Source organism: Heterocephalus glaber, unplaced genomic scaffold, assembly GCF_053883595.1.
Source record: "Heterocephalus glaber isolate CG9 unplaced genomic scaffold, H.glaber_assembly_v1.0 deba00000818, whole genome shotgun sequence".
Taxonomy (NCBI): domain Eukaryota; kingdom Metazoa; phylum Chordata; class Mammalia; order Rodentia; family Bathyergidae; genus Heterocephalus; species Heterocephalus glaber.
In genome coordinates, this window is record NW_028258164.1 from 5,872,813 (window position 1) to 5,888,629 (window position 15,817).

General features: G+C 36.3%; 1 long non-coding RNA gene across 1 annotated transcript in view; it reads right to left on the reverse strand.

Annotated features, from left to right (window-relative positions):
* LOC147828937 (uncharacterized) overlaps positions 1-15,817 on the reverse strand; it is a 165,844-nt gene that overhangs the window by 74,853 nt on the left and 75,174 nt on the right. The gene's annotated exons all lie outside the window — the stretch shown is intronic.

Sequence of the window (15,817 nt, forward strand, 5' to 3'; positions counted from 1 at the left end):
CTAGTGGAAAATGTTTAAAACATTAGGACAAAGATCAAAACAATATATGTGTTGGTTTATGTATTCATCTTCTACACTAAATTTGCAATTCTCAAAACCAAGAACTATTTGATTTTTTAAAATATGTTTACCTGGAAATAAACACTAAATTCTAATTCTTTTTTATTAACTAAAATAATTGCTCCATAACATTCTTGCTATCTCAAAAGTGAAATAAACTTAGGTTTGTAATGGTGTAAATAGCAAAACTCTCAGATTTCTGGGAATTGAGGGATATATAGCTGTGAACTTTATACTATAATTTAAAACAGACTAGAAGAAACTATAATTTTCCATAGATACTCATTTAATATTTCCACATAAATACCATTCTTCTTAGATTTCAAATGCTTTAAATTTGTAATACACCATAGTTTTTGCAATAAAATTTTTTTTAAAAGGTTATTTCAAAATATTCCGCGTTGGGAGGGAAAGACAGGACTTTTTTTTTTAGCTAAGTTGTAGTGTTTAGACATAATTTGATTATAAGCAAATGAAAATCTGAACCAAACTGGCTTGGACCAAAATAGAAATGATTGCATCACCTAACTGAGAAGTGCAGGAATAAATCTAGCTTTGGTCAAACTTGACAGGGTATGAATGATATCATCAGGACTTGGTTTTCCTCTGTTAACTCGGTGCGGCCTTTTACTTATTGAAGATAATTATTCTTCCATTCTTAGAGGAGGCTGACTTCATGGGTGTAAACTGGCTATTGCATCTCCAGTGTTTTACATATCCAGGTTCCTACTACGTAGTAAGGAGAGTCTGTTTCTCTGAAAGCTAAAATACAAGACCAAGGATGAAGTCTCAGCAGCCATAATTGGCCCATATGGATCTTGACTGTCCTTGGACTAATCCTTGAGGCCATGGTAAGACATGCACTGTGGTGGGCACTGTGAGGAGCTGCACTTATAGCAAATCCTCCCTCTCTGGGGCAGGGAATGTCAGCTTTACTAAAGCACATAACTAACAAGAGGACAGAGGGGTGGTTCTCCAAGAGCAGAATGGAAGGGCCATGAGTGAGCTCTTGAGAAAAAGACCTCACTAATTTTCTTCACCATTTTATAAACAGCACATAGACAGTGTCTGGGAAATAGCAAACAAGCAATATAAATACAGGGAACAATGACATGCTCTATTTCTAGTCAGATGAATAAAGATGGCTTACAATAAGAATGCCATTTTTCTGCAATGTTTCGCATTCCTGATGTCCTCTCCTTCCTGAGACTTGCTCTTACTGATGAGTGCGCCCTTCAAGGCTCTGCTTCTGACAACTGCATTCTCTCTGCCCCTATTGGAAGTTCCCAGTTTTCCATTTCCATGGCCATAGGGTAGTCTTGACCTTTACAATTTGCCACCTACAAGAGATAATAGCCTCTGAAGTAGTTTTTCTACCACCCTTCTTTTCTCTTCATCCACATTACTTTCAGAATAATTAGCTTTGAAGAAGGCCTTGAGTGTGGTCTCTAATCAGCTGATAAATATGCAGTCACTTTCTATTCCCCTGAGTGAAGTTAAACTTGTTAGCATTCAGTTAAGATCCCTAAACTATTATTCATTGTTGTCTCTTCTTGCTTTCAAAGATAACTATAAATACCTAAGGAGAGAGGATCCTGTTATTTTATCTTGTTTGGTTTTATGACTTTCTAGTTCATATATTGGGGGTTTTATATGTAATAAGGTATCAATAACTAAAAGTAAATGTATATATAACAACTGATATATATTATAATTAACATACAATTGCATTGCTGGAATGACATCTTTCTGGGATAATAAATAGCAAAGGTATTGTCAGTGAGTAGAGAGTTCCTTTTTATGTAGCTCAGTGCAACTCAAAATGAAGAAGATCCACAGTCTATTTCTGGTAGCTTTCACAGGAAGTTCTCCCAAATTGGCTCAATGATGGTGGATATTCATACAAAGGGAAAAACAGAGTATTTCCTTCTTGGTTTTGTAACTTTTCTCAGTTACATCATCTTATCACTCATAGGGCACAGATTATTATCTGATATCTTTGCACTGGGGATGGAGTGAGTAGAGGCTAAGCTGTCCAAGGGCCTCAAGGAGATTAGACAAGTTCTCTACCATGAAGCTGCACCCTCAGTCCTATCTAAAGTCTTTTAAAAAAATAATTTCTGAGCACTTCATAGAAAATAAATGCAGTCTATCAATAAAATACTCTGAATAAATAAAAGTTCAAATTAAGAGACCAATAAGTATCCTTTAAACTGATCAAATTAGCTAAGATTAAAAGTTCATTAGTGACCTGATTGACAAATAGATGGAGAAGTCAGTAATCTTATACACCACAGGTGAAATAGAATTACCATGGTAGCTGTCCACATTCGACAGGCACATTCTGGTTTCTTCTATGGCTACTGGTATGTTCTGATTCTTTGAAAAAGGCTCAAGGTTCATATGGTTTTAACAAGAAAGTCCTTAAGAAGGAACTGGCATTTTGTTCTATTTAAACTGTTTAAATCACAGAAGAAAGGGAACCATTTAGAAAATTCCTCTCTAAACACTATGTTCCTGTTCTCTGTATCCTTTCTTCCCCTGCCTCACCCTCAAACTGTTAGGATTTGTAATTCATTCTCAAGGATTTTTTTTAAAAAAGATCCTCTCCTTTCTGGGAAAAATGAATGAAAATATTAGGTTATGGCTTTCTTGGTGGACATCAGTTTTTTTTGTTTTTGTTTTTGTTTCTTTGGTACTGGGGATCAAACTCGGGACCTTGTGCTTGCGAGGCAGGCAGCAGCACCACTGAGCTAAATCCTCATCCCTGGTGGATATCAGTTTTGCTTGGAGGGAAGAAAACAAAACTTTCCCTTCCTCACCAAACTATGTGGCAGAGAGAGGTGCCTAATTCCCTAAAACATCGGGATTGGGACCATGGGCTCCGGCCTGGTGGAAGAAGCTGAAAAATCCCTGAAGATAATGGCTGATCAGGATCAGGAGTAAAGGACAGATAGTTTGGAAGCAAACAAGGAGCAAAGATGCCTGATGACAAGGCTGCCTCCTGTGCCTCGTTGCTTTCTAAGATCCTAGAAACTTGATACTGAGACTCAAGAATAATTGACATTAAATTCCAGTCTACTTAGGAACAAATATGCTGAAAGCTGGTATTAAATTTATTTATGTAAAGATTTAGAAAAACATCTACTCCTTTAACTCATCTATCTTAATTCAAGCAATTTATTCCACATATATTCTGAGATAATTGCACAAAAATACATGCAGCATTATCAGTAATTATTTTTTAAAAAGAACTGGAAACAACTCTAATTCCTAATAGCTGAGAACTGAAAATTAATACGATCAAGCCACAAACCATGTAATGAACTACAGTATAATCAATCAGAGTTGAATTTAAAGGAATGAAATATGTGTGTGTGTATAAAGGTGGCAATATCAGTAAATATGGAGAATCCTCCAAAAATATTAAGTGAAATAAAACAATGTACAAAATAGTCTGTATGATAAAACAGAATTTTATTTGGTAATAAGAGATTGGACTAGAGCCATTGTGCAGTGGGAGAACTTTGCACCCTTTTATTTGAATTTTCACCATATGCAATCATTACTTTTATAACACCAACACACTAGTATATTCTTTTTTCCTTTGTTTGTTTTTGTTACCGAGGATCGAACTCTGGACCTTGCGCTTGCAAGGCAGGCCCCGGAACCACTGAGCTAAATTCCCAGCCCCACACTAGTATATTCTAAACACCATGCAAATTTATTTTCTTTCTCGAAAAGTGCAAACTTTGGCAGTATTCAAAAGTCCTGGTCTTTAATCATGAATATGAAGAATTTTGATTTTTTAATGATAAAATTGGAATATTTCTCTACCTGTCAGAATATTTCTACCCACATGTAAAAAAAAATCATTGTAATTCAATTGGCCATTTTCAGATTTGTGCCTCAGGCTTGTGAATTCCCTTTCATTTAGACAAAGGGCACTCTGTTTTCCTTGAAACATGAAATGATTGAAAACATGTTTTTGAGCATAATTTAGCTCCATATTCTTTCATGCAATATAAAGTCACATATGTTATCACGGTGCCCTATCACACTACCTTCTCCTTCAAGGGAACACTAGGTGGTGTCGACATCTTTATCCAACAAACATTTTATTAGATCTGCCAGGGTTTTCAAAAAACAACTCATTTTATTTAATAAATATGTTTTCAAGATGGTGATAACAGAATACTGACTGATGGAGGGACATATACCTTATTCCTGAAAAGAACAAATCCTTTCAAGGTACAGTAGTCCTTTAGACTATTAGTGAGGCTGGAGTCTCACTTTCTAGTGTTTGTTGCCAGTATTCTGGAAATGTTCAATGGAAAATTCCAAATATAAAAAATTCATAAGTTTTAATAATTTGCGTGCTGTTCAATCATCTCTTACTCTGGAAGATAATCATTTCTTTGTCCAGCGTATCCACCCTGCATATGCTACCTGCCCACTAGTCACCAGGAGCCCCTCAGTCATCAGATCAACTGTCATAGTGTCACAGTGCTTGTGTGCCAAGAAACATTATTTTGCTTAATGATTGCCCAAAAGTACAAGAGTAATCATGCTGGCAATTTGGATATACCAAAAGAAGCTATAATGTGCTACTTTAAGAGAAAAATGAAAGTTCTCCACTTAATATGGAAAGAATAATATGTATGCTGAGTTTGCTAAAATCTATGGTAAGAATTAATTTTCCATTTGTGAAGAAAGAAAAGAAATTTGTGCTAGAAATTTGTGTTATTACATCTTAAACCACAGTGTGTGATAAATACCTAGTTAAATTGGGAAAGACATCAAATTTATGTGTATATATATATATATGTATAGGGAAAAACATGGTTATATATAGGGTTCACTACTGTTCATGACTTCAGATGTTTACCGGGAATCCTGGAATGTGTTCTCTGCAGATGGGGGTTGGGGGCTACTATATGAATTGAAACAACTTAGCCAAGCAAAAAGCTAAGTTTAACTTAAATAGAGTTCAATGTGTTTTTTTCCAGAATGGAGAAGCCCATTGCACCAATCCTAGGCCTCAGACTAATGGTGGCTCTTGTAAACATACGCACAAAGTTGTAGGTACTATGACTTCAAACAGAATCCTATTATAACAAAGGAGGATTAAACAATAACATACATATAGTGTTCATATTTTATACATTAATATCAATGGATAACTAGAAAGCATGAGAACTTCCTTATGGAAAAGGTTCAACCCAATGATAAGGTCTCTAACAATTTCCCCATTTCCTGTGTGACTTATAGTGTTTCCTTCAAACTGGTAGGCATGTACTCCCATGGATAGCTAATACATCGTCCAGGTTTTAAGGTCCAACCATACATGATCAACAACATATAATCTAATGAAACACAACCATACAATCTGCAAAACCCATATGATACATTGTGGAATTTTGAATAGTTCATCTTCATAAGAAGTTGGTTCACAGATATTAAAGAAAATTACTTGTTTCCATTGGCTTTCGCTATTTTGTAATAAAAACACCATGTTTTAAATCTATTAGGATATTCTGTGGTAATGCAAATTGGTTTTATATTAAAATTTCCTGCTGTGGTGATATTTCAAATGCTCTGTTGTGTTTCCCCCATAAATATATTTATATTTTAGTATTTTATGTGTATTAATCTGGTGCTCAGAAAATATTGCTTAACACAGAAATGAATTATTGAGCATTTTACTTTCTTTTGTTTTGGATAAAAATTTTTGATCATAAAAAAGATCTCTGAAAATTGAAACAGAAATACCACGTACTCTACAACATGGTTCTGACCTACAGCCTTTGAGCAGCTAGGAATTCCCTTTCTTTCTCTCACTGTTCACTTAACTTCCCATGAAAGTTACCTGAGATGTTTACTTGTAGCAGCCCATTTTCCTCTAAACATCTTCAAAGTGCCAGCTCCAAAATCCAAATTCACACTGAACCAACATTTTATATATGAAAACTGTTCTTTGTTTGAACTGGGTCTTCATTAGTCAGGAACACTACTAAACATGTCAAAATGCTCCCCTTGAATGACTAGGATTTCCACTGGAGGAAAATAGGACATACACATGAAATATATTTAAATGCAACTTCCACAGTGACATGAAGAAAAATAATTGGAAATAGAGTTGTATTCATTCTTTTAGAGGTAGTTTGCTCTTTTGGTTGTGAAGCCTGTTATTTTAAGTAAAAAACATCCCCCCAAATGAAGGAATAATATTACTGGCGCCAAATATTACAGGATATATAAATACTTGAGTAAATCCTTATGAGAAGAAGAAATGTTTTTAAGTCTTCAACTTTTCAGAACAGAAAGAGTGTTGATTCTGGCACTGAGGATAAACCACCTACTTCTCATTTTTCATGAGCTCCCAAAAGATGAAGCCAAAGGGCAAAAATGTATACTAAAGTTCCTGCTGTGAAATGGAAAAGAAGAGAGAAGAAACCCAACAATAATGGAAATATTAAGTCTGCATATTTAATAATTCTTGACTATGCCAACCAAAGAGTAAGAAGTATAAATATTTGGTCATATTCACTTCTTGCATTTCATTTATTGCCTATTTTTAAAAGTACCAGGCAGCCTGGCTTATATTTTATCCATGTGATTGGCAGGGTGGATTTGCATTTAAGTCCAGCTCTAATGAAATGAAATTTTTCTCTGCAGACTTCTCTCTGAATCACATCATCACAGAAAAGAAGAAAAAAACTGAGAACAAATCTCACTGTTTTCATTCATTAATCTGTATCTATTGTAACTCCAAGGCCATATTCTAGCTAGAACACAATGCTTTTGTAGAGTTATTATACATGACAAATTTTGATCCTTTGGATAAAACAAGAAGAAGACCTTTTATATCTCAAGGTGTATCTGATTTCTGATTAACCAATATTTATCTGATTCTTTGTAACATATTTTTATGAACTACTTCACTCTAAATCTTTAGGAGGCACTCAACGCAGTTGTCATATATAAATTTATAGATAGGGCCTTTATATGGTGTTCTCATAATTTCTAAAGGAGTGTTTCACTACATAAGTGTATAACATTTTTAAAAATTATGATGTAATCACAAACAAATATGAAATCATTGAAAAGTGTTTAAAAATAAATTTTAATAGTTTGAAATAATGCTTTTTAAAGGAAATAAGGTTGTCGAGTAAAAAGCAGGAAAAGTAATTTTAATTGGACCGTGAACTTAACTGTCACAAGTGAAATGAATCAAATTAAAAAATACATATTTTAAAGTACAAATATGTAGGACAACGACAAATTTCCTTCACATTTTTATCCATGTATCCCCAAACTTTCTCCTCTTCCTCATTATTATTTTTTGTCTATGGATTAACTACACAATTTTTCTCATAGTCAGAAGTATGCTGTAGACTTTCCCTCTCTCCCAATAATATCAAATAAAATCCATCACTTTATCCCAGGAATCTTAATTTCTAAATGTTTCTTATATCTTAAGCTTTCCACTTCCTGTCTTGATACCGGTACCTTAAATCAGTCTTGTGCCCTCTTTTCCTGCACTATGCAATAGCCTCCTTCCTTGTCTCCCTACTCCTAATTTTTTTACAGCCATCCTTCATGATATATTCTAGGAAATTTATTCCAACTGAAGTTATGACCATGCAACTCTCTTTAAAAGGTGCTGTAATTCCTAGAGAATCAAGTTCCTTTGTGTGGATCAAAATAAACCCACTATACCTTAGTCCTAACCATGTTCAGTGTCATCTTGCCCCTTGCATCTTGACTGTATACTGCAGAATGAACACATTTTGCCCTTTCGTTCTTTATGAGTTTGTTCAGGCTGTTTCTCTGCTCAACACACCTTGAATCAGCTTATTGCTACTACAACTAACAAGTCGGGTGGCTTATCTGTTAGGGCTTACATCTAAAATGCCCCCCTCCCAGCCTTATGTGTTTGGAAGGTGACTGGATTGTGGGAGTGCTGTAGCCCACTTGTTAGGAGGTGGTGTCTGGTCTGAAGAGGCACTGGCACTGTGACCCGGCAGGGTATATCTTCCTCCCTGTTTCCTCTCAACTTTCTCTGCTTCCTCATTCCAGCCTGGGAGCAATTTTCATCCATGCAAGTCCTTCCATCATGTTGTTTCTGTGGTTAAGGGCAGCAAACATGGACTGAAATTACTAAATTATGAGCCAAAATAAATCTTTCCTCCTTTAAGTTGTGAGTTTCAGGCATTGTGTCTCAGCAATGAGAAATGACAAAGACATTATCCTTCCTGGAGTCTTTTCTCTAGCAGGACCAAGTGACCTAAGCATCTCTCCCATAACCTCTGATGCTTCTCAGTTAACCCATACTCTACAATACTCAATTGACTTATTTAGGAATTTCTTCTAAATTATAATGTCCTGGAGAGCACAGGCTTTGAGTAGCGTATAGTTCATTCATCCCAATACTGAGGGTGTGTGTGTGGTATAGCAGGCACTGAATATGTGTTGGATCAAATTGAACTTATAGTTACTCATAAAATTAAATTTAGATTCAGTGTCCTGCTCTAGGAAGTTAATGCTAGAGTAGATTACATTAAGTAGATGTTGAATACTGGAATTGGGTGGTGTTATCACTTACTTGGTTTGATATAAAAACCTTATAAATTAGGTGATGTTTTGATATTTCTCTTTTATTCTATCCTAAAAAATTGTATCTTGAAGTTCCTTAGAAATATGAATTCAAAGAAAATGTATTCTTAGTCAAAGCTTCAGGATCATACAGCAGGCCACTGTAATATTTCCTCAATAAACTGGGCACAGGGTCAAACATCGTCTCAGTTTTCTGCAGTTTTTGTGGTTTGGAAGCATCTCCTAGAAGCATCCCATTTTCCTAACACTCACCTAAGAGAACATACCTAAGGTTTGGAAGTCAGTAGAGAATGTCCATTTCTGGGAAGTTTCCTGCATTTTGTGGTTCTGCTCAGGATGGTGGAAGGCACCGTGTGGTATATTTGCTTGGTCTGGCCCCACGGTGAACACAAGAAGATCCCTGAGGCCCAGGTTTACAGGCTGATTAACCACAGGTTCTGGGAAAAATGAACCCTTGGGTTTTGGTTTCCTTCTCTGTGATTCACCAGAGAAGTGCACAGTCTCAGGGCAGAGCTGCCTGCTATAGCCTCAAGAACCACCCTGCAGACCCAAATCACAGTGCTTTCCCTATTAGCATGTTTTCAACTTGTTTTCTAAAATCCTTGTCAGAAATTAAACCTATCACTGCAGTATTTTCTAATGTGAATAACAGTCATGGCCCCAAACTATCCTCACCAGTGAGTCGCTGGCCTGTGGTTCTCAGTTCCCATGCAGGCAGTTTCTTCTGTCTTTCTTTTGAGCACATCTGTGTATGCTATAATGCGGATGCCGCTAATGTATCACTCATAATTCTTTTGCTGAGGCTGTTGTCTGAACAGTGGCTGGACAATAAGTTGGAATTCGAATGAACTTCCAGATAAAACATTTTGGTAAGCTGGTTATATGGAGGGTTTCCTTATCCTTCAAAGTTTTAGGCAATTATGTTTCACACATACCTCCTGATTCTAACCTAAGCCAGGATGCAGAACAGATGGCCATGGTGAGGGGAATTCACTGCTGAAACAAGAACGAACTTTCCCTCTAATATTCCCTCTTCTCCTTTACTTAAAAGAGAGGCCCCACAAAGCCATATTTGAAAGGAGGTTAGAAAGGACTGAAACAGAGGATTGATGTGTTTAGCTTTTTATTGTGATTTACATCTTGATTCTTTCCAGTGCAACTGACAGTAGCTACAATAGTCCATAGGGATAACAAACAAGGAATAATGAAATGCAAAGGAAGAAATGGAGGAGAGAACAGGGGAAAAGGAAAGAGATTAAGTAAATAAAGCTGATTGTCATTTTACATGTTTACGAAGTACACAATCTTCTCATTTCCATTTTACACTTAAAGAAATGTGTGTGTGAAAGATTAAGTCATTATGCTCAAATTTGGACAGCCATTGCTAAATACAGCTTGACTCAGGTTTCGATGTCAACTTTTTCCAGTGTTCACCCAGCACCTGTAAAGTGTCTGCTTCGTGAAAGACCCCAGGACCCTTGACTCTGCTACTTTATCTTTTTGAAAACAATTGTACAGTTCATTATCCTTTCCACATCAGCTAAATATGAGGTACACATTGCCCACATACATTGCTTAAATATATGAGTGTCTTCAAGATTAACAACTGGAGAAATGTCTTTGAAAGTTAGTGAAAGCATTTGGAAATTCTTCAAAGAGTAGGTTAAATATAATCATTTTTGTTTGGCTCGGAACTATATTAGTTCATGATCAAACATTATTCTTCAGAATTACATGTCTAATAAAAGGGTTTAAAAGCATTCAACTTTTTGTAATACTATCTTGGAATAAAAAATTAAATGAAATTCTTCTTATAAAGTCAGCATTTTAATACCATGTGAGATTGTGCTATGAGAGAAAAAATATTTCCAGTGGTTTTTCTGCATAAGAAGAATGTTAAAATGGGAAATATTAATCAGTTCTGCATAGTGTTTAGAGATAAATGGAAGATAATAAATGTATTCTGAATAATATGATAATAAAAATAGCATAGCATATCCCATTCCAATGAAATTATCTATGTGATACATTGAGGATATTTAATAAGCATATAGTATAACTAGACAATTTAGTATGTGCTTATAAGAGCTAGCTATCAGGTCAAACTTTGCTATTTGGCAATCAAATCGGCTTCCTAGAAATTTTTAAATTATAGAAATTTGGAGTGGCTTAGAAGAGAAGAACATATATTAAGGTTGGTAATCAAATTCTTTAAAAAATTAGGCAATTTAACCCCTGACAATTTTATAATGTTAAGGAACCAAAAAGTCTTACTATCCTATGTTATACTATGGGCCAACTCAGAATAGCAGCCTGGAAAAGCAGCGTTCTGGAATGAGTGCTGTCCTGAGAATGGAAGCACCCTAAGCATATCCGGATGGTCTGTGCCATGCTCTGAGACTCGGAGGACTCTGGTCAGACTCATAGAGGTCAGGTGCTTCTGTCCAGCTACAGGCCTGTCCCCTCCCTTGTTTGAATAGTGACTTGCAGAATGTTTGTGAGGTCTGGTTGTCATATAGTTCCTGGAGGAAAGATTCAAGAAATGGAAGACTAGATAAGAAAATGATATCTTAGATGATTTTCATTATAGAATAAACACATGGATAGAAAAATCAGAAAAAAAGATAATATGTTACCTGAAACAAGGAGTTCACAAATTCCCCTGTAAAGAGTTAGTAAAACTTTTCAGGCCAGTTTCTCCTGCAACTATTCAAACCAGATCCCTGTCACATGAAAGTAGACACAGAAAATATGTAAAGGCATGAACATGGCTGCATTTATTTATGGACATGGAAATTTGATTTTCACTGATATTCATGTGTTACAAATAATATTTTAATTTGTTTGAACCTTTAAAAATATAAAAACAGCCTTGCTTATCTCAGAGGCAGCAGGATTGATTTGACCTGTGGGTTGTGAGTTGCGCACCCGGTCTTACTGGATGGTTGGCTTTTTGTCTAGATGCAAAATTAAGGCTGGGAACCAGTGTTTGCCTTTGTCCACACACAGTGCCTGTGGTGAGTACAGCCAGAGCTGATCACTCCCAGCTCTGTCTTGACCAGCATGCAAGGACACTGTGGATACAGGAAAGCATTTAGTTAAAAAGAAAAGTGAAGAAAGACAGAAATTAAAAGGAAAAAGAAAAGCTACTGTCTAGCTGATGAATTGTTCTCTAAACCCAGAAAAAATTACAAAGTAGAGAGTCAAAAGAGGATTGAGAGAAAGTATTTCTTGTACAGCGAAAGTAGAAAGCAGCGTTTGTTGTAGAGCAAAAGCAAAATGTTCTTGAGTTATTGAGCCCAGGAGGGGACTCAAACAGGTTGTCAAAGGGACTTTTTTTCTAGGGGTTTTTATTTACAAAAATGACTATTCCAGCTAAGTTGAGATCAACCTAGGAGGTCACAAACAGGAAAGTTTGGCTTAGCATTGGGCCTATAGGAACCCGGGGTATATAAGAGATGTCCTACTTTTGTGAGCTTGATTAATTCTAACTTTAAACAGAACAAAGTAATCTTTAGAGAGGTATGAGTGTCTTATTTCTGGGCAAGAAAATCTCACTAATCCAATGAGGCCTTTGTTAATCCAGTGTCCTAGCCTTGGCCATCCTGTCTCTCACTGAATCTTCCTGGCTCCGTTAGTTGTGTCTTTCCCCAGCTGTCTGTAACTCTCTTTGCCAGGACTCATCCCATAATCTCTTCTCCTCACGGACAAGTGGGACTCTGAGAAATCTTCTCACCCTCACATGGTGCCCTGTTCATTCTCAACATTTTCTAATACACATCATGTTTTACTGAAACTGATTGTTTCAATTACTGTTGGGAGCCCATTGCTAGGTTAGAAAAAATGTTATTGGGTAGTTCCTTTAGCAATGGCTCGCCAATCAAAAGTATTCTAGATCCTTCTTGCTTCAAAGGATTGGAGGAGACCGGCCAAAAATGGTGTCAAAACTTTATTTGAAAAGTGTGGGGTGAATGGGTGTGGAAGAAACCAGCTCTGCAGAGTGAACTTGGGCCAAACAAAGAAAAAGAGGGTAAAAGTAATAATAAAGGTACACCACATGGCTGAGAAACATTCTAAATATGGGGTCCTGATGTTGTCTGGGATCTTGTACTTGACAGGTCCAGTTCATTTCCACAGCCAACTTTACAATGTTGTCTCCTACATCACAATGACATCCGAATCTTACAGAAAGGGACCTAAGCCAACCACAGTTGCATGGAGGTCTTGTGGCTCATTCTCCTCAGGTCTTTTGCTATCTCCATACTTCAGAACTAGCTTGGGTTTTCATAGGTAATGCCTATTTTCTCCAAAAACCTGAACATTCAGGGAAGGGGAAAACTGTGTCAATCATCTTCACATACTGAGCATGTCTGGGCTATAGTAGCAATCTTTGTATATTAAATACATTGAACTGAATTAAGTGAAGGTTAGAGATCAAAGGGAACCTAGCAAAATATACCCAATCTATTCAATCTATTCAGGGTAAATAAATTCAGTTGCTTTACAATAACAATTATAAGGTAAAAGATTTAATAATAATATAAACTGAGAGATGCAGAAGAAACTCTTGTTTCCTTAACTCTCTAAAAAAACACATAAATCCTTCAAGGGAGCTTGACAGCTACCAGGTTAAAAACACATCACTTAAATTCTGCTCTATGCATTCTATATGGGCCTTTATAAAGTTGTTAGTTCTATATAAAGTTTTCCATAAACTGTAGCTGATGTATAAAGAACAACATAGGAACTTGGCCTAATGAAGTAATGGAGCCTCCTTTAGTTTGTTTTCTGCCATTGACCCAATTAGGAGCAGATGGTTTGGGGACTAGCTGAAGTTTCAGAGGGAGGAGCTGCTGGGCATTCCAAAGTGCACACTGAACTTTTTCCACAAAGACAAATGTCAATTAGTAAAGTATTATAGTCACTGCAATTACACATGGCAACTGAATTACCTTGCAAGTGAAGTCATTCATTTTTATAGACTGACATCATTTTGAATTTGGGGAAAATTATAGTGACCCAAACTTTATAGGTACTTGGTCATGCTTTTACACTCTCTGGTCTACAAGGACTGTCTGCTGCTTTACAAATTCATAGTAGTTCTTTAGTTTCAAGGCAAATTAATGTTTTGTTTATTTATTTTTTTTATTTTTTTTTTGGTACAGGGGATTGAACCTGGGTCCTTGAGTGGCAGGCGGCAGAACCATTGAGCTAAATCCCCAGCACATTAATGTTTTATTAAAGTAGCAAAATAAACTTTCTGAAAATGTAAAGAGTTATGTCATTTATTCTACTATATATTCTGCCTGCTCCATCATCCCAACAAAAGACTGCTATCTGGGCTGGGGATTTAGCTCAGTGGTTCCACAGCCTGCCTCACAAGCACAAGGACCCAAGTTCGATCCCCAGTACCCAAAACAAAACAAAACAAAAAAACTGGTATCTAAGGCTGTTCTCCACTTTATTATAATCCACTGTTTCAACTTTAGAACAGCGCTGTTTGGTAACAGCTTATCAGGAGGGTTTATGGCAGTGGCCTTGTGACAGTGCATCATTGTGTTTTTTACCCGCTGTGGGAGCCCAGGCTCAATACTCTTATAATAGCTGTGACTACCAGCCACTCACTGACCATGTCAGGAAGGCCATGTCTGCTGTGGTTCCATCACATAATGCGGAAATCCACTGAGGGCTAAATGGATCACAGGCAGAGCAAGTTAGGACCAGGCTGGCATAGATCCAAGGGAATGCCAGAGTCATCCTCCTCAGGATTCTCTGAGTGCTAACTCTCATTAAGCATGCCTCCTGTGTTGCTTGCCTTGTTGCTGGTATGTGTGCCATCCCATTGCCTGCTCCCTGAAACCCTGCACCTTACGTTCCCATCCTCTGCGGAATATTAGAACCCGGGCCTGCCAAATGTCCACAGCAGTTACTAGTTCAACGCTAAGTCTGCAAATTTAACTGCATGGAGGTCAGGGCCTTGATGAATGTGCTGGACTTGTTGTAAAAGAGCCTCAGGGTTTGACACACTCTACCTCTACCTCTTCTAAATAAAGCTGCTTCCCCTAACTCATTCATGCGTGCTCTGTGGAAATCTGAACCCAATGAGAAGCAAGGTTTAGAAGAATTTGCATTCGTAATGCAACAATATTTAAGTTTGTAAGTGTTAGCAGTTTACTGAAACTATGTAATATAGGCATTGAACACCTTTGCTAGAGGACAGACTGATACCTTCTCTAACCATGTATTTAATAAATTCATATAAATTTGTATATGTATATATAATGCTTTGAGTATTTTACAATTGTTATATAAGCATTCTAAACTTTCCTTTAATTAGATCAGATCATAGCTTGATAATGCAGATAATATTTTTTTCACCCAAATAGCATACTGTTATACTGTATTATACTTTGTTATAACTGTATCTGTATGTTTTAACTTCACAACCAATGTAAAGTTGGTTAATAAACTAATTTTTTAGAACCCAAAATTAAATTATTACAGGGTATAAAGATTAAGGTTGAAATAGAATAATAAAAATGTTCAATAAAAACGTGTGTTAATAGAGATACCTGCCTAAAAGAAGACTTTGTTATAGGACTCAGATGAGATAGGAGATGAGAAAACTTTGCATACTGCAAAGAATTACAGAAATGTTGTGTGTTGTTGTGAAAAAATTCACAGAAACTCTTGTACTTCCTTAACAATGTAAACAATTTCTGACAACTTTATATGTTCACTTGTTAATGGTTGACCATTCTTTCTATTTCTGGTCTATAGTTGGTAATATGATACAAAATTATATCTCTGCCAGAAATTATTTTTATTCCTTTAGGTTTTCTCCCTTGTGTATTGATTTCCTTTAAAAAAATCTGTTTTCTGTGGGGGCGGGTCCATACTTTTGAGGGGGACAAAGAGACATAATGTGATCATCCCTAAGAGGTTTCAAGTCAGTATATTTTACTTAACCTTTGCTTATTCTAGCTGTATACTTCCTCAAGACAGAAGCTTCTAGGGGGAAAGTTGTTGAAAATGAATAACTTCCTTAAGGGAAATAATTAAGGTCATTTAAATGAATGTCAAATTTTTATATTGTAATGAAGATGGGAATTATAAGGAAAACATGCTCTTTCTTTGT